The sequence below is a fragment of the Aotus nancymaae genome, unplaced genomic scaffold (assembly GCF_030222135.1).
Source record: "Aotus nancymaae isolate 86718 unplaced genomic scaffold, 86718_ANA_hifiasm-v0.15.2.pri h1tg000043l, whole genome shotgun sequence".
NCBI classification, from domain to species: Eukaryota; Metazoa; Chordata; class Mammalia; order Primates; family Aotidae; genus Aotus; species Aotus nancymaae.
Genome location: NW_026988457.1, coordinates 4,783,271 through 4,807,507, shown reverse-complemented (window position 1 = coordinate 4,807,507; position 24,237 = coordinate 4,783,271). Strand labels below are relative to the sequence as shown.

Here is a 24,237-nt window from a genome sequence, read left to right as displayed (position 1 = left end):
TGATTTCATCATACCACTCAGAACAGTGGGCACCTTAAAACAGGAATTGTTTAATTCTAACTATTTTCCACTTAATATTTTCAGACCATGGTTGACCACAGGTAACTGAAACCACTGAAAAAAAAACCTCAGGTAGGACTACTGTATCTGCAACTCACAACACTGATTTTTTTTTTAATTAGTGAATTCAAGTTAGTAGAATGTGTCCCCTCCAAAATTCTGATGTTGAAATTTAACCAATGGTATAGTAGTATTGAGAGGCTGGGGCCTGAGTGATCAGGTCACGAGGGCTCCTCTGTTATGAATGGGATTAGGCCCTTATAAAACCGGCTCCTAGCAGCCAGAGTTTGGCTATCTGGCCCTTCCACCTTCCTTCTATCATACGAGAAGACAGCATTATTCACTTCTGAATGTGTATGGGGACACATTGAAACCATAGCAGGGGACACATTGAAACCATAGCAAAGGACACTGGCTAAGAGATGCAGGGTTTCTTTTGAGGGTAATGAAAACATTCTAAATTGATTGTGGTGATGGATGTACAACCCTGTCAATATACTAAACCACTGAGCTGTACAGCTTTTAAATTAGTGAATTATACAGTATTATATCTAAATAAAACCATTCTTAAAAAACAGTGTGGGTCAGGCACGGTGGCTCTGTAATCCCAGCACTTTGGTAGGCTGAGGCAAGTGGACCACCTGAGGTAAGGAGTTCGAGACCAGCCTGACCAACATGGTGAAACCCCATCTCTACTAAAAATACAAAAAAAATTAGCTGGGCATGGTGGCTGGCACCTGTAATCTCAGCTACTAGGGAGGCTGAGGCAGAGAATCGCTTGAACCTGGGAGGCAGAGGTTGCAGCAAGCCAAGATCACGCCATTGCACTTCAGCCTGGGCAACAGAGCGAGACTCTGTCTCAAAAAATAAAAAAATGAAAAACAATATGATAAATGCTATAATAAAGGCATATACCAATGCAGGTAAAGATTCCAGGTGTCCGAATATGTGTGCACTGAGGTAAGGAAAACTCTCTGAGAAATCGCACCAATTAAATATTTAAAAAGATGCACAGTCTGAAAGTCTGCCAATAGAACAAACCCAGGCAGATTTTACATGAAATTAAAAGTACTGAATAAGAGCGTATTCAACAGCTTCATATAGCCAGAACTCAGAAATTCCGTTGAAAAGTAAAGATTCAGTATATATCCAAAGGATTATAAATCGTTCTACTACAAGGACACATGCACACAAATGTTCATTGCAGCACAGTTTACAATAGCAAAGACCTGGAACCAACCCAAATGCCCATCGATGACAGACTGGACAGGGAAAATGTGGCACATATACACCATGGAATACTATGCAGCCATAAAAAACCATGAGTTTGTATCCTTTGTAGGGACATGGATGGACCTGGAAACCATCATTCTCAGCAAACTGACACAAGAACAGAAAATGAATGAGAATCTCACTCATTGGTGGGTGTTGAACAATGAGAACACATGGACACAGGGAGGGGAGCATCACACACTGGGGTCTGTTGCGGGGAAAAAGGGGAGGGACAGCAGGGGGTGGGGAGTTGGGGAAAGATAGCATGGGGAGAAATGCCAGATATAGGTGATGGAGAGGAAGGCAGCAAATCACACTGCCGTGTGTATACCTATGCAACAATCTTGCATGTTCTTCACATGTACCCCAAAACCTAAAATGCAATAAAAAATAAATAAATAAACTTAACTTAAAAAAAATAGAAAAGTAAAGATTCTGCTGGAGAGGGAAGCAGACACAGATGTATCAGGAACCTTGAATGATCAAACTTATTTTTTCTTGCAGACAGTGGGAAGTTAACAAAAGGGGGAGGTAATGGGGGCCAGGCACAGTGGATCAAGCTTGTAATCCCAGCACTTTTGGAGGCTGAGATGGAAGGATCTCTTGAGTCCAAGAGTTCAACACCAGCCTGAGCAACGAGGCAAAACTCTTGTCTTCACAAAAAATACAAAAAAAATTAGATGGGAGTGGTGGCATGTGCCTGCAGTCCCAGCTACTCAGGGGGCTGAGGCAGGACAATCACTAGAGGCCAGGAGACAGAGGCTGCAGTGAGCCAAGATCATGTCATTGGACTCAAGCCTGGGCAACAGAGCAAGACCCTGTCTCAAAAAAAAAAAAGTTTTAACCGAAAGAATAAAATGATCAAATGTCTTTCACAGAAACTATTTTAACACTTACTGAAGGATGGAGTAGAAGAAGACAAGACTGGAATTGAGAGACCAGTTAGGAGGCTACTACACTAATGAACGAAAAAATCATAATAAGGACCTCAAGTAAACTGAAAGCAACAGGCATAGAGAAGGATTTGGGATAATAGAAAAAGTAAATGTAGTGACTAATTGAAGAAAGAAGAAAAGAAATCAGTGAATGAAAATGAGAAACGAGGTAAAATGTCAGATGCTGATTTGGGAGTAACCAACATATAACGGAAGCCATGGAAATGAATGACTATGCCGAAAAGGCTTAGAAAGGAGGTGGAAAAAAAAAAAAGACAAAATCCTGTGGGGTAGTTTTTCTCCAACTGAAATGCCCCTATTTGTAAACAATTCACATAAGTAAAATTCATAATTATAATATTAGGGAACTTAACCATAAAGATTAATACTACTTTATGGAAAAAAAAAAAAAAGATGGCTCTAAGAAAAAAACTGTGGTAATTTTAGCCTCACTTAAACTTTTCAATAAGAAAGGTTTTAAACGGTCTCAACTAAAGGCAGCATGGTACAGTACTAAGAGGAGAGGAGTAACACTGAAAACTATCCAGTGCTCAAAATTCTAACCACTTAATACGTATTAATTCATTTCATCCCTACCAACGACTCTGAGGTGAGGCACAAAGAGGTTAAATAATTTGCTCAAGGCTGAACAACTAGTAAGGGGAGAGGCAGGACTCAAACACAGTAAAGTTCCAGAGTCCACATTTTTAACCACTATACTATCTCTCAAAGGAAAAAATTAGATTTTTAAAGCCAAAAAAAACAAATTTTTGGTTCAAATGTTGGATCTACTAAATTGTATTGCCATTAGCATAGAAAGGTATTCTCACTTCTTTTGTGTTTTTTATTTCTTTTTTTCTTCCCATCTCCACAATTTTAGCCTCTGCTAAAGATCTTAGTTCCCAAGGAAGAAACACCAAGAGATGTAGCAATGGTTCCATTAAACTGTAAGTTAAGACTTCCACCCAGCCACTTTGGGCTCTTCATGACTATTAACCAACAACAAAAAAAAAGATGATTACAGAACTGATTAGAGTGATTGATCTTGCTATCAAGGGGAAACTGGGTTGCTACTACACAAGGGGGCTAACAAAAAGTATATCTGGAATGCAGGAGTTCCTCTGGGACACCACTTACTATTTCCATGGACTGTGGTTAAAGTCAGTGGAAACAATCCAGGCAGGACTGCTAATCGTCCAGAATTACAGAATAAATGAATGAATGAATGAATGAATGAATGAAAGCAAGCAGGCAAGCAAGCTTGGGTCACCCTACCAGGCAAGAAACCACAACTAAATGAGTTGCTAGCCAAAGACAGAGGGAACATGGGATGGCAGAGGAAAGAAGGTAATTACAGATAAAAACTACAAGCATACAACTTGATGCAGAAGTAAGAACTCTAATAAGTATTTTCCTCTAATTTTAATGTAAAAAAAACTGCGTATATAATTAACCAATTTACTCTTTTCTCTCCTTTTCTACAACCATCTAGTAGTAGCTAGCCTCATATTTCAGTATTTAAATTAAATATAAAACGTGACTTAGGTAAAAGAAAAAGTAATCCAACAACGGATAAAGGGATTTGGATCCTCTCTCAAGGAGAGGATTTATGTGTTATTTGAACTAAGGATAGTTGCATTATGCACAGCAAAAGTATAATTTTTCCAACTGTCTTTATTTGCAAATTAAATATGATCAAAAGAGGTGTGCAGGTGGGCGCAGTGGCTCACGCCTGTAATCCTAGCACTTTGGGAGGCCAAGACAGGTGGATCACAAGGTTAGGAGATCAAGACCATCCCGGCCAACATGGCAAAACCCCCATCTCTACTAAAAATACAAAAATTAGCAGGGCATGGTGGCAAGCGCCTGTAATCCCAGCTACTCGGGAGGCTGAAGCAGGAGAATAGCTTGAACCAGGGAGTTGGAGGTTGTAGTGAGCGGATATCGCGCCACTGCACTCTAGCCTAGCAACAGAGCAAAACAAAACCCTGTCTCCAAAAAAAAAAAAAAAGAAAGGCCGGGCGCAGTGGCTCATGCCTGTAATCCCAACACTTTAGGAGGCCGAGGCAGGCGGATCATGAGGTCAGGAGATCGAGACCATCCTAGCCATGGTGAAATCCCGTCTCTACTAAAATACAAAAAATTAGCCAGGCGTGGTGGTGCACACCAGTAACTCCAGCTACTCAGGAGGCTGAGGCAGAGGAATCCCTTGAATCCAGAAAACGAAGGTTGCACTGAACCAAGATCATGCCACTGCGCTCCAGCCTGGCAAAAGAGCAAGACTCGGTCAAAAAAAAAAAAAAAAAGAGGTGTACATAGATGCCATGGTGACAAGGGGGTGAACTGTGAGGGCTTTAGATTGTATCAATTTAGCTAGGTTGCAACTACCCTTCTCTAAATTCTGTTCTGTGAATGGGTGTGAGTTAGGATTGGCCTCAAAAGCAATTTCCAATTTATATTTGTGTTCAATAGATCAACGTAAGATCAGGCACTGCACTTTCTCACCTGTTGTCATGGATCTTTTGGCTCACCTTCAGTAGCATGGGGTAGCAAGTAGGCTCACAGCTCCTCTAGTGCCTATCAGATCTCATTATCCAATTTTTCCAAAAAGTCCTGGTACCAGTTTGTGTACAGTTCCATGGTAAAGTGTGCCATATCTACTGTCCACATCATCAAAGTTGCAGGTTTTGAAGCAGTGAGACAGCAATGCAGGTTCAAGTATGGGCTTATGGGTTAGCTCACTTCCATGACTCGCAAACCTCTGTAGGTTCCAGTTTAACCATGCTCTCCCCCACTTCATGTCTACCTTACCTTCCCAACTGCCAGCCCTACCAACTTCTAGTCTAGCACCAGACTCAGGAGCATATAAATGTTGCCTACAATTGGTTAAAAAATTTAAAAAAAAAAAAATTGTAATCAACTACTATAATAAATCTCTTAAACACAGAGTAATTTTGCTTCTCTAATCAAACCCCAATTGACAGAGATGGAAATGTAATTTTAGGGTTCGACTACTGCAGGAAGGGCTGAATATGTCCACCTGTTTCCTCTCTACCTCACATAACCCCAAATGACTTTTAAAAGTTAAAAGTTGGTCAGGCGCGGTGGCTCATGCCTGTAATCCCAGCACTTTGGGAGGCCGAGGTGGGCGGATCACCTGAGGTCAGGAGATCGAGACCAGCCTGACCAACAAGGAGAAATCCCATCTCTACTAAAAACACAAAATTAGCTGGGCGTGGTGGTGCATGCCTGTAATCCCAGCTACTCAGGAGGCTGAGGCAGGAGAATCGCTTGAACATGGGCGGCAGAGGTTGCGGTGAGCCAAGATTGCGCCACTGCACTCCAGCCTGGGCGACAAAGCAAGACTCCGTCTCAAAAAAAAAAAAAAAAAAAAAAAAAAAAAAGGGCCAGGCGCGGTGGCTCACACCTATAATCCCAGCACTTTGGGAGGCTGAGACGGGTAGATCACGAGGTCGAGAGATCGAGACCATCCTGGTCAACATGGTGAAACCCCGTCTCTACTAAAAATACAAAAATTAGCTGGGCATGGTGGCTCGTGCCTGTAATCCCAGCTACTAAGGAGGCTGAGGCAGGAGAATTGCCTGAACCCAGGAGACGGAGGTTGCGGTGAGCCGAGATAGCGCCATTGCACTCCAGCCTGGGTAACAAGAGCGAAACTCCGTCTCAAAAAAAAAAAAGGTAAAAGTTGCCAAAGTTAGTTGGGGTTATATGAGGTACAGAAGAGGCAGGTGAACATATTCAACCCTTCTGTGATAATCATGCACCTGGCTTTCCTTCCATCAGCAAAAACACTTAAGAATTTAACGTTAAACATTGTTTTGAATGCATTTACTTCCTAAAGGAGCAAGTTCAAACTTTAAAACCTAACTTCTTACAGTTACATTTACATTAAAACAAAATAGGCACTGTCCAAATTCAAAACAAAAATCAACACACTTTAATAAATGCATTTAAATTACACTGTTACCCTTATACTTGTGCAAGCAATACAAAATAATAAACTTATTAAAAGATGTATGTGCCATCTCTAAAACCAACTCAATCTAGTTCTCTCTTGAACACATCTTTTCTTTAATCTGCTTAGCTAAAGTCAGAGCCACAAACAAATTTTTGTAAAATGATCCTAAAGGGTCCTTTGGACTTGAGCTGGTCCTACCTAACCATTTAAAGATAAATGTCGAACAACCCTATCTATTTGTAGACAGAAGTAGTTGAGACAATTACATTTTAGTATTTTTTCCTCAGAGTAGAAATACCAAGAGGGGTAAAGGTCAAAGAAGGCTGAAAAATGATATTTTCTTCCAGTATCATCTGGTACCATGTGTCCCACTGCTGTATGTCAGGTTGCTGCTAATAAAGAGGATAAGAGACAACAATAGAAATATGGCTATCCCTTTCACCAGCCTTTGTAAACATTCATTAGCTCTTAGCTTTCCACCAAATAACCTATTCGTATCAAACATGTGTGACTGAAACAATAATGAGTTTCTATCTTATTCTAAAACATGGTGTGTGTTAAGTTAGTAACTGTGTTTAACACCCAGTTTAAAATGAATGAAAATGAGTCTGAACAGTTCTGGATGTGGTGGAGAAGAATTCAACGACTCATTGAAATAACCCTTCCACAAATAACAATTATAAACCCTGGAAAAAATACTTTTAAGAATAATTTGAAAACACAGGAAAGCAACCAAGAGCAAGTAGAACCTGGAGATCTGACCATGAAAGAAGGGAAGTAGACTGGAGAAGATTCAAATTTGTACAGCATTACTCCTGAGGGCACTCCCAGTTTGCAGCAGCACAGGGCAGACAGAACTCAAGCAAAATGCTGTTTTATTGAAATTCAAGGCTACAAAGTGGCTGGAAAACCAAAAGGGAAATTCAAAAAAGGAGAGAGCTACGGTAGGGAAGCCGCAAATACTAATATAAACTCCTTCAAATTATTTGCTGACCCCTAAACTTCATATGCTCAGGGAAGATTCCAAGGAGCCTAGAAGAAAACAACAACTAAAAATCTCAAAGAACTCAGCAGCAATTTCAGCTCCTGCCTACTGCAGAGGAGACATGAGCCTGAAGTTTGGACAAGTGAGAAGGGCTTAGTAAACATCTCAGACTGTTTTGTTTTGTTTTGTTTCTGAGACCAAGTCTCACTCTGTTGCCCAGGCTAGAGTGTAGTGGCGTCACCTCGGCTCACTGCAACTTCCGCCTCCTGGGTTCAAGTGATTCTCCTGCCTCAGCCACCCAACAAGCTGGGATTACAGGGAACCACCATCACAGCCAGCTAATTTTTGTAATTTTGTAGAGACAGAGTTTTGCCATGTTGGCCAGGCTGGTCTCAAACTCTTGACACCTCAAGTGATCCACCCACTCTGGCCTCCCAAAGTGCTGGGATTACAAGCATGAGCCACTGCACCCAGCCAATACCTCAGACTTTCTATAGACCCATCTTAAAACAGAAGACCAAGAATCCACAAATTCAATATAATCAGCTACTAATTTTAACATTCATCAAGGGAAGATAAAAAGAGTTTAGAGACATGATATATCATGTCCACTCCACAACAAAAATTTCCTATTCATGAAATGAAGCGGGAAAATATGACCTACCATCAAGGGGGAAAAACAGTCAAAAGTTCATTAATACAGATAAAGGAATAAACAAGGACTTCAAAACAGCTATTATGAATACATTCAAAGACTTAAAGAAAAATATGGTCACAATGAGGAATCTCAGCAGAAATATTTTAAATCAAATACCATAACTGAAGGGTGCATTTGTTGAAAACAGGCTTCACTACACATTAGATAAAACATTTAAAAGAGTCTCTGAAAAACAGAAAGAAAGATTGAAAAAAATTAGTACATACTCATGGAATGTGTAAATAGAATCTCAGGAGGAAAAACAAAAAATGGGGCAGAAAAGGTATTTTTTAAGTAACGTTTAAAACGTACCAAATTTTGTGAAAAAGACTTACAAATCAAATAGGCCAAGCACAGTGGTTCACGCCTGTAATCCCAGCAGTTTGGGAGGCCAAAGTGGTCAGATCATGAGGTCAGGGGTTTGAGACCAGTCTGGCCAACCTGGTGAAACCCTGTCTCTACTAAAAATACAAAAATTAGGGTTGGGCACAGTGGCTCACGCCTATAATCCCAGCACTTTGGGAGGCCAAGGCGGGTGGATCACGAGGTCAAGAGATTGAGATCATCCTGGTCAACATGGTGAAACCCTGTCTCTACTAAATATACAAAAATTAGCTGTTCATGGTGGCGCCTGCCTGTAGTCCCAGCTACTCGGGAGGCTGAGGCAGGAGAATTGCTTGAACCCAGGAGGCGGAGGTTGCAGTGAGCCGAGATCGCGCCACTGCACTCCAGCCTGGGTAACAAGAGCGAAACTCCGTCTCAAAAAAACAAAAATACAAAAATTAGCCTGGCATGGTGGTGTGCACCTGTAATCCCAGCTTACTCGGGAGGCTAAGACAGGAGAATCACTTGAACCCAGGAGGCAAGATCATGCCACTGCACTTCAGCCTGGGTGACGAGCAAAACTCCATCTCAAAAATAAAAGAGACAAGGTCTCAACCAATCCTCTTGCTTCCCAAGTAGTTGGGACTACAGGAGCATACCACTACACTCAGCCATTCTCAGCATTTCTCTTCGATGTTGTATTGAAGATTCTAGATATTGCACTAATATATGAAAAAGAAATTAAAGGGCCAGGCACGCAGGCTCATTACAGTGCCTCTAACCCCAGCACTTTCAGAAGCTGAGGTGGGAGGATCACTTGACCCCAGGAGTACAAGACCAGCCAGGGCAACATGGTGAACCCCATCTCTATAAAAAATACAAAAAAAAAAAATGAGCCAGCCATGGTGTGACTCATCTGTAGACCCAGCAACTCAGGAGGCTGAGACAAGAGGGTGGCTTGAACCCAGAAGTTCCAGGCTGCAGTGAGTTATAATGATGCCAGGAAGAGTAAGATGCTGTCTCAAAAAAATAAAATATAAAAAGAACTCAAAAGCACAATCCATAAAACAAAAAGTTATCTGGACTTTATCAAAATTTAAAACTTCCACTCATGAAAATACACAAAAGATAAGGCAAGCTACAAAACAGGAGAAAATATCCTTAATACTCTACATTAAGAATTCCTGCATATCAATAGTAAAAAGATAATCCTTTTTTTAATGGACAGAGAGCTTGAAGAGGCATTCTACAAAAGAAAATATACTGTCAATAACCATGCAAAAAGGTGCTCAACATCACTAGATTATCAAGGAAATCCAAAATAAAACCACAATGAGATACCATTCCACACCCAGTAGAATAGCTAAAATTAAAGAGATTGACTACCCAAGTGTTGGTGAGGATGTAAAACAACTAGAACACTCATATATTCAGGTGGGAATATAAAAAGGAAAACCACTTTAAAAAACTAGTTTCCTATAAAATTAAACACACATATACCTATAAACCAACAATTCCATTCCTAGGTATTTACTCAAGAGAAATGAAAACACATGCTTGCAAAAAGACCTGTATAGGCCTTATTCATAATAGTCAAAAACTGGATTCAACCCAACTGTCCATCAACAGAAGATAAGCTCTGGAATATTACCAAATGAAATATTACTCAGCAATAAAAACTACTGATATATCCAACCCCATGGATGAATCTCAAAATATGTTACACAAAAGAAGCCAGATACACAAGAGCACACACTGTATGAAGACAGAACAAAACTAATCTACATTTAGAAATCAAAGAGTGTTTGGGGGCAAGATAAATTGAACGGAGAGGGCAACGAGGGAACTCTGTTGGGTAATAAAAATGCTCTGCATCTTCTTCTGGTTATTGGTTACATGTATATAATCATCACATCTCATCAAAGTGAACAGCTAAGATCTGCACATTTTGTTGTATTTTAATTACACCTCAATAAAAATAAAATTTTAGATTTCTAAATAAATCTGTGAGCTTAATGTATTAATTTTCCTTTTCTTGAGTTGTCACATGTTTAGTGTATATACACATATTCTTAAGCATATTCAATAAATATTTATCATCTACAATGTGCTGAACTCTTTGATAGATCCCAAAGTAAATGCAAGTCTATGCCCTCAAGAACCCCACCTCAGCCTCCTAAAGTGTTGGAATTACAGACGTGAGCCACCGTGTGTGGCTGCCATCATTTTCTCTTATTTCCTTATAGGTCCTTTGAACCTCCCAAACAATGAATTGTTCTAGCTCCCTATTGTCAGATCCTTTGTCTCTGTGTCTAATTGATATTTCTCTGCTTATTAATAACTCAGTTTGGGTTGTTCACGTGTCCAAAGTTCTGCTTTTCATCTTCTATTCAGGACCTAACAGGAAGGTTTTTTCCAACATGTAACTCTTCTTTTAGGGAATGCAAGGTGCTTCTTTCTTCTTCTCACAGACCCTGTGTATACCTCTATTGTGGAAATCCCATATTGTGTGTTATTATTTGTTTAAGTATGTGGTTCCTTGTATATGGTCATGTTTTTAAATCCCCAGAAGGATATAAGATATCATTAATACACATAAACTTTTGCAGGAGTCTGAGAATGAGGCAGATGGGGAAAAAATTAGAGATTTTTTATTGTATATCTTTTTTCTTTTTGCCTTCTTACTTTTGAAGTACATACATGCATATAATTAAAAATAATAATAACCTTTCAAAATACTATATCAGAATCAACAGAGTTTGGTAAACGTGAGAGGTAGGGGAGATGGAGAAGTCAAGATGACTCCCAGGTATCTCACATGATGATAAATCTAGTAGTCATTCTCTACAACTTTTTTTCTATTAAAAAAAAAAGAAAGAAAGAAACCTGTTATTAATCAAGGTAAAAGTTGAAAAGATGTTAAAGAGTAAGAGAAGGTAGCTCAGTCTGGGACATGTTATACTGGAAGTGCTGTGTCCAACAGTGGACTAGAAAAAGACGATGGGAAATTCAGGAGAATGGTCAGGGGACATAGTTGTTACTAGAATCCTTGGAGAAGAAAACGTGTATATGAGGCTAACTTATCTAGGAATTACTTATTCTATAAGACCAATTAACAGAGATGAAACCAAGCCCCACAGAATAAACTAAAAAAGGAACTATTTTAAAATGACAGTGTAAGACCATATACTGATATCCTTTTCTTACAGACATCAGGCTGTCACTAAAATATTATTTAATAATTTAGCCTCTCAGGTTCACAACAGATTAGAAACAGCAGAAAAAGGTGTAGGAATAGCTTCCAGAGACAATCATCTGGCAGCAGCACGAGGGTACAAAAACAAAAACAAAAAATTTAAGACTTCAAAAAGCATAGCATTCTTCAAGTACTTTTCATGAAAGCCAGAAACCCCATCTTTCCATTATCTAAGACTTGGTCAAAATGGTCGCTCCTTCAAGAAGTTTTTCATAGTTCCTATACTCTCAGAGTAACATGATTAATCTCCATTTGTCAAGTTTCCAATTCCAAATATTTTCTTGACACCTTCCTGAAGACATTAATAATACCCTCACTTTTTTTTTTTTTTTTTTTTTTTTGAGAAGGAGTTTTGCTCTTGTTGCCCAGGCTGGAGTGCAATGGCACGATCTCAGCTCACTGCAACCTCCTCCTCCCAGGTTCAAGCAATTCTCCTACTTTAGCCTCCCAAATAGCTGGGATTACAGACTCATGCCACCACACCAGGCTAGTGGTTTTTTTTTTTTTTTTTTGGATTTGTAGTAGAGACAGGGTTTCACCGTGTTAGCCAGGATGGATCTCCTGATCCACCCACCTCGGCCTCCCAAAGTGCTGGGATTACAGGCGTGAGCCACAGTAGTCTTGCTCATTTTATAAATATTTTTATACCAGCCTCTTCCCTCCCACTTGAATATACATCTCTTGACTGAATATCTTTCATCTTTGTATCTCTAGCCAGCACTGTGCAACGATACACTTGCACAATATACTATGTAAACATCCTTTCAGTAATTATTCCATTTTTGCATTCTCTATGTAAATAGACTTTGTCACAAATAGTCCCCCTGCAAAAAGTTATAACTGATTTTTTACTGTGTACCTACATCTTGGTACCAAGCTAAGCATTTGATCTGGCTTATCCCAAACCCAAATAAAATAAGGGGTGATAGGGGCCGGGGAGCGGTGGCTCACACCTATAATCCCAGCACTTTGGGAGGCCGAGGCAGGTGGATCACGAGGTCAAGAGATCAAGACCACCCTGGTCAACATGGTGAAACCCCGTCTCTACTAAAAATACAAAAATTAGCTGGGCATGGTGGCGCACGCCTGTAGTCCCAGCTACTCGGGAGGCTGAGGCAGGAGAATTGCTTGAACCCAGGAGATGGAGGTTGTGGTGAGCCAAGATCGCGCCATTGCACTCCAGCCTGGGTAACAAAAGCGAAACTCCGTCTCAAAAAAATAAATAAAATAAATAAAAATAAATAAAAAAAAAAATAAAGGGTGATAGAAAGTGACAGTGAGTAGGTTTTATTTAATTTTTATGCTTTTTAACCAGCATATAATTGCATATGTTTATGGGTATATGGTGATATTTCAATACATACGATGTGTAATAATCAAATTGGGGTAATTAACATATCCATCACTTCAAACGTTTATCATTTGTGTTGGGAACATTCAAAAGCCTCTCTTCTAGCTAGCTGAAAATATGTAACACCACAGGCTTGAACTGTGCTGGTTCCCTTATACACAGAATTTTTTCAGTAAAAGTTAAAAGTGTGCCTGCCTCTCCCGCCTCCTATTCCACCTCCTCCAACTCTTCCACCTTGCCACCTTTGAGACAAGGCCAATCCCTACTTTTCCTCCTTCTCCTCAAACTACTCAACAGGAAGGCAACAAGCCTAAAGACCTTTATGATGATCCATTTCCACTTAATGAATAGCAAATATATTTTCCTTCCTTATGATTTTCTTAATAACATTGTCTTCTCTCTAGCTTGCTTTAAGAATACAGTCTGTAGGCTAGGTGTGGTGGCTCACGCCTATAATCCCAGCACTTCAGGAGGGGGGCGGATCACCTGATATTAGGAGTTTGAGACCAGCCTAGCCAACATGGCGAAACCCCATCTCTACTAAAAATACAAAAATTAGCCGGGCTTGGTGGCAGGCGCCTGTAATCCCAGCTACCTCTAGAGGCTGAGATAGGAGAATCACTTGAACCCAGGATGCTGAGGTTGCAGTGAGCCAAGATTGTTCCACTGCACTCCATGTGTTAATTGACTATTTATGTTATCAGTAAGGCTTCCAATCAACAGTAGACTATTATTAGTTAAGTTTGGAGGAATAAAAGTTATATGTGGAGTTTCAACTGCACAGGGGTTGGTCCCCCTAACCCCTTCACTGTTCAAGGCTATGGTCACCAGTATAATACTAGGATGTATTCCTCCTATCTAGGTAAATTTTGTAGCCTTTAGCCAACCTCTCTTTATCCCTTCTCACCTCTGGAGGAGCCCCCATAATGTTCTCTGCAATGGCTATACTAATTTACATTTGGTTTGGCATTTTTCACAGTAGACAAAAATGTTCCAAAATAAGACTGTGATGATGGCTGCACAAACCTGTGAGCATCCTAGAAAACAATTAATTGTATATTTTCAATGGATTATGGTATGTGAGTTCTATCTCAATAAAGCTGTTTTGAAAAACGAGGTTTCTGCTATTAGTACCACTGTTCAGATTAAGAAGTTGAGATTAAGCAAGATTAGGTAATTGGTTGTTTAGCTAAAGCAGATAAACACCCAAGCTTGACTCTCAAGTAGACTTGAGTATGCTTAAATTAATCACCATGCTCTTTCTGCATTCCTTAGAAAGGGACCTCACTTATCAAGCATCACATCATGATATATCATAGAAGCACATATCACAACAGAAGCTCCTAGGAATGTTCAAGTCTTAAATGCCAGGGACCTTCCAAATTCCAACTATACTTATAAAGACTTGACCTAGTTATGTTACCCCATAAAGCTAGGAAGAATCGAAAGCTGAAAAGAATGGTATCAAAGAGAGGCGGGGAAAGTGCTCTATAGCGTCTACTTAGGCCAGACGTGGTGACTCACAGCTGTTAATCCCAGCACTTTGAGAGGCCAAGGAGAGCGGATCACCTGAGGCCTAGGGTTCGAGACCAGCCTGGCCAACATGGCAAAATCCTGTCTCCACTAAAAATACAAAAAATTAGCCGGGCGTGGTGGCGTGCACCTATAGTCCCAGCTACTTGGGAGGCTGAGGCAGGAGAATCACATGCAGTGAGGCAAGATCACACCACTGCACTCCACCCTGGGCAACAAGAATGAAACTCCATCTTAGAAAAAAGAAAAACGAAAACTAAGCATCTCTCATCCCGGTGGCAACTGAAATACCCAGGTCCAGGCTGCCACGCCTGACAGGAAAAGAGAAGAAAAACAAATGACAGTATGAATAAAAATGAAATGATAGTTGAAGGTCTGAGGGAGGAGTGATGAGACAGGATAAGCAGATGGTACAAGGTAGGGCTGACTCTATGCAAAATTTATTTGCCCCGACTCTCAAATCTCCCTTCCTGTCTGTCGCTTCTGCTTCTCTTCTACCTTATGTTAACACCAAGTCAAGGGCTTTCAATACTCTCATACTTACCTAAAGTTGTTCAAAGCCTGGCACTGCAGCCTCTCCATTCACAGCATTGCTCCCCGTCAAGTTGCCACAAGCCCCAAAATCTTTTTCCTCTCCTAAAAGTCCCACCACTCTCAGACCATCTTAGCTCTTAGGTAAGGGTCAAGGTAGGGGGTGGGAACAGCAAGTAAATTAAACTACCATTAAACCACTTGATTAAAGAATATGTTGCAAATGACCTCCCTCTATTAAGCATATAAACAAATGTTTACCTTCACTCACAAAGAAATATAAACCCAAAATAAGACAAATTTCACATATCAAATTGGCAATATAGTTTTTTAAAGTTCAATGTTGGTAAACACATGTCACAGACATTCTCACACACTGCTGGTTAACATAAATTATTACAACATAATATCACTCAACAAGAGTCAGAAAAAAATTATAATAAAATATTCTAATCATTTCTTAATTATGATGATCTGTATGTGCCAGTATGAAAAGAGATAGTGACTTAACTAAGGAAAAAAGTAAACTGCAGTTAAAAAATAAAATAGGAGGCCAAGTGCGGTGGCTCACACCTGTAATCCCAGCATTTTGGGAGGCTGAGGCGGGCAGATAATGAGGTCAGGAGTTCAGACCAGCCTGGCCAACATAGTGAAACCCTATCTCTACTAGAAATACAAAAATTAGCCAGGCATGGTGGCACGCACCTATAGTCCCAGCTACTTAGGAGGCTGAGGCAGGAGAATCGCTTGAACCTGGGAGGCGGAGGTTGTGGTGAGCCAAGATCACACCATTGCACTCCAGCCTGGGCAACAGAGCAAGACTCCATCTCAAAAAATAATAATAATAAAATAAACAAATAAAATAGTAAATTAGCCGGGCGCAGTGGCTCAAGCCTGTAATCCCAGCACTTTGGAAGGCCAAGGCGGGCGGATTACGAGGTCAAGAGATCGAGACCACCCTGGCCAACATGGTGAAACCCCGTCTCTACTAAAAATACAAAAAAATTAGCTGGGCATTGTGGCGTGCGCCTGTAGTCCCAGCTACCTGGGAGGCTGAGGCAGGAGAACTGCTTGAACCCAGGAGGCGGAGGTTGCAGTGAGCCGAGATGGTGCCACTGCACTCCAGCCTGGCACCTGGCAACAGAGACTCTGTCTCAAAAATAAATAAATAAATAAAATAAAATAATAAATCACAGTACAACAGTGTAACAATACTCTTTGTATAATTTTTTTTTTAAGTAAACTTTTGAGAAACTGTTAACAGTGGGTTACCTGTGGGAGGAGGAGAAAAGTAACATTTTTTACTCCATGTACCATTAAAATATTTTTTTCCATACATCTGTATAACTTTTAACTTAAAATACACAATTCTTTAAGTACTCTATTCCCTAACCTTAACCCCCACTCTTGCCCCTGCAACTCTCACCCCCGTACCCAACCCAAACCATTCCATATCTGAAAGCTAGCTGAAATTACCTGGTAGAATTTCAGCTACTAAGGGATATATTTTGGAGATATGGAGCTTTCCTTTAAAATCTCTTCAATTACTTCCCTAAAATCACCTCTGAGGTGAAAGAAGAGAGAAAGAATCCTATCCTACCTAAGGAACCAAAAGCTCTCATTTCCTTTCAGGTCCCTAACCATTCTCTTCTAGAGAAAGACAATGGTCTTGGTTATAATATCCCTCCTTCTCCTTATGGGATCTAATCTTGGCTAATTTCACTCTCCCACATAAAGAAGAGAACCTCAACTGTCACTGAAAAAGAAGGAAAGCCTGCTCCTTCCAGAACTAAGTAACAATGGAGATCCTACTGCTCTGGTCTGTCTCAGCTCTCATCACCTTGCTGCAGGTGGCCAACCACTACTCTACACTTCTACAGGACACAGTGTCTCAGTCCTGTTTACTGCATCATCCCTGTCACTGTATGTATATGGAAGCTTAGTATCTGTTCATTTTAATGGAATCAGGTCAGAGCATCATCTGTCAAAAGACAGGGTGGCAGGCTAGTAGAATACCTTTAGGCCTTATAAAGATGCCTCAAAATAGTTTCTTTCTTTAATCAGGCTTTCCTCCATGCCTGTTAGTTGTTTTTTTTTTCCCCCTTCATATGAGCTGTGGCTTTGTTGTAACCTGTTAGTTTTTAAGTTTTACACAGCTAAACCAAGTATTTTCAATTACTACTTATTATTGTCTATTAGAAATAACAATTATGGATATTTTTTAAATCTCAAATTAATGGCTTTAAAGTTTGAACAACTAAATTTTATTCATCTAACTTTTATTATCATTATTTTCTCACTCATGCCAGATAAAACAATTACAGTCTCAACACAGCAGATTTATTCTTAATTCTAAACTAATTAATGAGAAAGGATTCTAAAACCTTTCTTTTTTTTTTTTTTAATCAGCAGCATGAAAGGATTCTAAAACCTTTCTCAAGTAATGGGAGGAAATGGTTATAATCAGGTGGCTTATAACAGAATAGTGTGAGGAAAGGGCTGAACTGTACTCTCCAAGGAGTCAGAATTGTGAACCATTTGGCAGCTTCTTAAATAAGCTTAAAAAGTAAATACACTCTCAGAGAAATCACTGGGTTTATTTTTAAACTAAGTATTTTTGTAATTTTTAACATTCCCGAACAGGAATACAAAAAACAAATAAAGTGCCTATTGTAACTGGAAGTAACAGATGACTTGTATAGCAAACTTAGTTTAAAAATTAAAAAATACATACACACTCATACACGCACTATATCTTGTAACAAAACAAAGGTCAATACTAACTTTTCCAAATTACACTTAGAAGTTTCACAAAGAATAAATAAATGCCATGTCAAGTAATTACATAATGAAAGAGCAGACAGCTCCAGGAGACAGAAACATAAAAGAGGTTATCTTCTGAGACAAGCTAAACAGACTGAATCCTGAACAAAAATTATTAAAAACCAGACGCTGAAACAGATGGCCAACCATAAAACTTTATTCTTGATTAAATGAATGAAAAGGTGGGAAGCGGATGGAGGGTAATATGCTACCCTGAATTTTATTAACAAATATTGCTAAATCCTGAATAAAACAAAAAAAGACAATGGGAAAACTTCTAAGCTTCCAGGATCTCTAAGGGCTGTCCGAATTCCACCATGTGAATATGACTGTGACCTTAGATAAATCAATGAAATTACAATCTGAACCTAATTTCTCATGTATAAGTGAGTTGGAGATCATTGTTAAGTTTTCTTGTTGCTCTCTAACACTAATGGAGGAAACACAAATGTATTCTTTTCTAATATAAGTTATATACAGTCCATGTCAATCCATAAGCCAAATCACAGTGAGCACTACTCCTGTTCGTTCTAAGGCAGTCTCTAAATTTTCCAAGAGAAATAAGCAGAAAGAATACAACTTCCCAAAATATTCCTTCCCCACAGTTTTGAGTATTTTCTACCATTGCATTCTCCTCCAGGGCAAGCCTGTCTAATACAGGGTATCACTTTATCTTAGGCCTAACAAATTATTGATAAAGCCTACTCCTCAAAATGTTACTTTGTTAAACAAAGCTGCAGAACAATTTAAACAACTTCCATCCAACAGCCAGCTCAGTAGAACCTTATTACAAATAAGCTTAATACAAACATTTCATGACAAGAATCACTATCATGACATGTCTCTCTAATTTGGAGGGGGAGGGGAGTTAGATGGGGAGAGACATAACCTGAGAAAATAAAGGCGACAAGAGTAACAAAAGCTGAAGTAAAAGAAAAGTTAATATAGGGAGAATCAGACTCAACCAAAACAAAGAGAAAAGGAAAAAAAGAAAAAAGGCCAAGACAAACATACCTTCCCATTTAAAATACACCTTGAAGTAAAAGCCACCTGAGAAGAGGACAATTTTTAAAACCATCAGAAAAAAAGAGGAAAAAGTCACTATTCTGGTAATTTTTATAAAGTCTAAAGTGCATTTTTTATATATGTCTGTAAATGTATAATGTTTTTAAGATGTGTTTTACAATTAGGTTTCTGAGAATAAATCTATCTTAACATAAAAGGTCCCATGTAACTTTCACCTATTCACCATTATATACATTTTAATTAGGTTTTCTGCTATCACCATGAGATACAAGATTAATTGTTCCACGAATTGACCTGCATACACCAGTGAATACTCATCTTATTGTCCCTAAAGATGGAAACATCTCTGACATGTATGCTGCATAAAGAGCTGTCTTTCAAGTGCATGTCTGTGGTTTTTAACTACTTTACCTGACCACTACAGGAGTTAAAAAACGTTCTGTCTGGGAACTCTGTCTGGATGCGTTAACGGAGAACAATGACTTATTGCCATTCAAGTATTAGGTAATTACAATTTATTTACAGCTCGCCTCCTGTATGTAAACACAACTTTAGTTTTTAAAGTTTATTAGGATGATACAGGATTACCGAACTCTCTGCACAGTGCAGACCAGTCCTCTAAATTAAGGCTATATCCAAAGTTTCTGAAACTATTTCATCAACAAGGTAGGATCAGTCGGGGCACCACTGCCCGTCCATCACCTCATAATAAAAGTACGAGAAGCACTTTCTTCGACATAAAAAAGGATTGATCCTTGCTAGGGAAGAGAGGATGTTGAAGACGCGAGTGGAGTGGGTGGGTAGCTGCTCTTTCAACCCTTCCCGGAGCTCACCCAGTCCGCGGCAAGGGACGCAGCAGCCTGCAGTTCCGAAGACGAGGGGCGGCGTTTCAGGGTTCAGTCATTCCTCCAAATAACTGTCGAGCTACTTAGAGTTAGCTTTTACGTCTCTACTAAAAACCAACAGCAGCACCAGCAACAACAGCAAACAAGCTTTTTCTCCGAACCGAAACTTTTAAAGTGGCAATAAAATAACACTGAAAAAACATTAACGAGTCACAATTGCACACCACTTTCCCCGCCGTTCCTTCCGAAAGGAAAGCTAGAACCCAGTTGTCGCCTGGGAGGAGTCCCTCCACGCCAGCGCTGAGCTCTTCCTCAACTGGGTCCTCAGGTTCCCGGAGCACCCGCTCAGGGCGGCGCGGTGAGCGCGATTTCCCTGCGGCGAGCAGCTAGGAACAGTGTAAAAAATGTCACTCTCAGCCCGTTCCCTGGCCCGGAGCGGAGGCCGGGCGGCGCGCGGGGACCAGGCGGCGGCGGCGAGGGCGCCCGCGGCCCCGACCCACGTTCCCCGCCCGCCCATCGCCCGGAAGGGGGAGAAGCCCGCCCGCGGGAGGATTCAACAGGAGCACCGCGCCGCCCGCCTGCCGCCCGGGAAACAGCCGCCGGCCGCCCGGCCGGGGCGCGGGGGGAGGGGCGCGGCGGCGGCGGCGAGAGGGCGCGGGCGGCAGGTCAGCTCCGGGACCCCCGCCCGCGCGCAAGGTCACCGCCCGCCGCCGCCGCCGCCGCTGCCCCGGCCGGGATCAGGGCGGCAAGTTTAATTTCCAGAGGTTGCAGCAGAGCCCGCGGCGTGGAGGCGCGAGCAGGCGCGGGGCCCTCCCCACCCCCACCGCAGCCCGGCCCGCACCCCGCGACCCCCGCCCCGGGCCGCCGCCAGGCAGCCGCCCGCTGCAGCCCCCGATGCCGGGAGGCGAGTCGCGCCTGGCAGCCCGGCGGGCGGCGCTTCAGCCCCGCCACAGAGACACACACACATACACACACACACACACACACACACACGCACACGCACACACAGAGCGGCGGTGGCGGCCGCTGAAAAATGGAGCGCCGCGGCCTGAGAGAAGAGACATTTTCTTTCCGTTAACTGAATTGTTTCCTACCTCCGGGTGGCCGACTCGCTACTCCTCTCACTCCGCGGCTCTCCGGGATCCGCCACCGCCACCGCATCCAATCGCCTTCTCCGCCCCCCTCCCCTTCCGCAGCCAGCCCGGCCGTTCCTCCTCCTCTCCGCTTCAAAATGGCGCCAAGCGCTCTTCGGCGGCAGCTCCAATCGAACCGCGGCGGACAGCACCCAGGGGCAGCCAGAGCGCGCCATGGGTGCGCAGCGCCCCCTGCCGACCAGATGGCCCCGCGCGCGCCCGCCCTCCGAGCTCCGCCCCGTCCGCGCGCGCGCACGCCCCTCAGCCCCGCCCCGTCCGCGCGCACGCAGCCACACGGGCACGCCGCCGGGGGACCGCGAGACGGGCAGCTGTCAAGGCGTCCTCTGCCCCTGCGGCTTCCTAGACCTCTAACGAAAAAAAAACACACCAATTGTTCTGTAGCTCTATCTTTTTACGTAAAGGTTGGGAGATTTTTTTAAACACTGACATTCAGCACTGATGTTGTGCTGGGTAAACAGACTTGGAATTAACTACTTTGCTCCTTACTTGTTAACTCTGCCTTCGTCTCGGAATACCATACAAATAGTGTTCCTACACTTTACGTGCTACGTCTACATTAAATCTCCCCGCTTTCCTAATTTGAGGAATTGTATATAGGTAGTAGGCTGGGAGGACACACAGTAATTCAGCCTGTGACGAAGCATCCCATTCCTTTGGCAGAATTGTCCTTATTAGAGGAAGAAACCATCTAGAGACTGCAGGGACACATTCCAGGAGATGGGTCTCCTCCCCCTTTACCTCTGGGAGACGGCAGTCCCTCCTGCAGCTGTAGTGGGCTTAGCCCGGTTACCTACCATGGGGAAAGGTTTCCTCCCCAGCCAGGTTTCTGCCAGAGCTAAAGAAGGGACTGCGTCCTCTTTTTACTTTAATACCATCCCTGCAGTAAGGAAGTTTCTCGGGATAGGATGTATATGGTTACTAGGATTTTGTTCCAGGGAGAATTTGTTTCAACAACGAACAAGCAAAGAGTGAATGAATGGATTACTGTAGGATATTTATCAACTGAAACGAAAGATAGGTAATGCTGATGTATAAACTATTGTTACTGTGTTAGAAAAGGTGTGTCCATCGGTATTCCATCGGGCCAGGGCACCTAGAGTTACAGAGACCTCTTCATTACTATTTTTGTGAGATTCCCTGGACAATTCCGTTTCAGTCTCCGCCAGTGCTTGCTAGACCAGTATGTTGTATGTATTACATTATCCAAGATTTTGCCACTGAATACTGCAGGTGCTACCCATTTTATACATTCCTTAATGAAGTCTACTGAGTTTTTTCTGCCCTCTTTTTAGAATTATCTCAGGAATTTTCTTATTTTACATTGTTGTTCCACCAACATAAATCTTTCACGGAAGAAGACAGTAGGATATCTAGACCTAGAAAAACCTTTCCTAACTCTTCGGTTGTTTTTATTATCTTTTTTACTTTATTTTCTTCAATTCCCAAACCTCCAAAGCCAGGGAGCAAGAAAGTTTCAGAAGAAAAGCAGGATGAGGGCAAGAATTTTTATTTTATTTTATTTTTTTTAGACAGAGACGGAGTTTCGCTCTGTTGCCCAGGCTGGAGTGCAGTGGTGCGATCTTGGCTCACTGCAACCTCCGCCTCCCGGGTTCAAGCGATTCTTCTGCCTCAGTCTCCTGAATAGCTGGGGTTGCAGGTGTGCGCCACCACGCCCGGCTGATTTTTAGTAGAGACGCGGTTTCACCATGTTGGCCAGGACGGTCTCTTTCTCCTGACCTCGTGACACGTGATCCGCCCGCCTCAGCTTCCCAAACTGCTGAGATTACAGACCTGAGCCACCGCGCCCGGCCAAGAATTTTTGTATAAATTATTCAGTGCTATTATCCCCATCATTTGACACCCAGAAGCCTCGGTAAATATTTTGTTGAATGTATGAATTGTTTGTCACTCTACGTCTTGCATATGGCAGTGAGCCCTGAAACGTCTAAAGGTGTCACATCAAGTTTGTGAGCAGTTAGTTTTGCCGGTTTCACCATTTACCCTCTCTATTGTGAAATGGTGGAATGAGTTTCAATAATGAAGCCCAGAACACATTATTGCCCACCTTAGGCTGCTAACACCACAGGATTAAGCCCAAGAAAAGAGTGAGCAGAAAGGAGATAGCCTCAAAACAGCTACATGGTAAGGGTCAATGGGGCAATTACCATTAGGACAGACACAGGAAAAACTCTAAAACCTCAATGAAGCATAGTTTCTAATGATAGAGTATACTTTTATATGACTGCAAGTGGCTTTACAGAAATCAGCAATATAAACCTTCATTTAAAACAATACTGTTTAGGAAAACTAAAATCTAAAATTGGTATTTGAACAAGAATATCTTCTGTGTTTAGGACTTTTAAAAATAGCCAAGTTGCAAGTCATTAGGAGCAACATAATTGAATGTGACATAATTTAAGACAGTTAAGAGTGTGAGCCATTCAAAACTCAGTTGTAAATGCTTTCTACTCCAAGAAAGAGAAATTATGTGGGAATTATGTCCGAATCCTGGTTTTATACAGAAATGGTTAGGAGAATTGTCTTTGATTATGAAGAACCACAAATGTAGTTCCCACCTCTACTGATTTTACATTGCTGCTACAACAAATTATCACAAAGTTGGTGGTTTAAAAGAGCACAAACTTATTGTCTCCTTGGAGTGCCAAAGTTTGACACATATCTCACTGGGCTAAAATCAAGGTGCTGTCAGGGCTGTGTGCCTTTCGGAGGCTCCAAAGGATAATCCATTTTCTTACTATTTCCTTTTTCTAGAGGCTTCCCAGATCCCTGGCTCCTGTACCCCTTCCTCCATCTGCAAAGCCAGCCCTGTGGTGTCTCTCTGACCTGCTTTTGTCATCGCAGTTCTTCCTCTGACTCCCTCATTCACTTTTTTTTTTTTTAAAGACAAGGTTTCACCATGTTGGTCAGGCTGGTCTTGAACTCCCGACTCAGATGATCAGCCTGCCTTGGCCTCCAAAGTGCTTGGATTACAGGCGTGAGCCACCATGCCCAGCCTCATTCACTTTTAAGACCCTTGTAATTATATTGGGCCCACTTGGATAATCTTTCTAATTTAAGGTCCATTGATTAGTGACCTTTATTCCCCTTTGCCATGTAACATAATATATTCAAAGCTTTGGGGATTAGGACATGGATGTTGCAGGGGGACCAGTATTCAGCCTACCACATCATTCATATTTGGGTTACCTGGGCTTTTTAAAAATACAGTCTAAAGTTGAGGTTAAAGAAGTTAGGAAGTTGGAAGACATCAGGAATGCACACAATTAACCTGGATGGTCCTAAATATATCCCATGGCCCCTGCTGCATTTTGAGTACAGCCTTGCTATACTACAGCATGGTGATAATATATTTATCATATGATACATAGTATACCACACTGGGCAGCTAATTAGTAAATGAAGAGACTGGGCCCTACCTAGACAAACATTACCTGTTCAGCATAAT

General features: G+C 41.6%; 1 protein-coding gene across 6 annotated transcripts in view; it reads right to left on the bottom strand.

Moving 5' to 3' along the window:
* Positions 1–20,835, bottom strand: part of PDS5B (PDS5 cohesin associated factor B) — a 181,333-nt gene extending 160,498 nt beyond the window's left edge. For 3 of the 6 annotated variants that reach the window (XM_021669282.2, XM_021669286.2, XM_021669284.2), the window contains exon 1: positions 20,712–20,835. The gene's annotated coding sequence lies outside the window, so the exon portion shown is untranslated. Of the gene's footprint in view, positions 1–19,605; positions 19,872–20,711 lie in introns of those variants that run through there. The other 3 variants (XM_021669283.2, XM_021669285.2, XM_012465543.3) reach the window with 2 other exon arrangements.
* Positions 20,836–24,237: the final 3,402 nt, after the last annotated feature.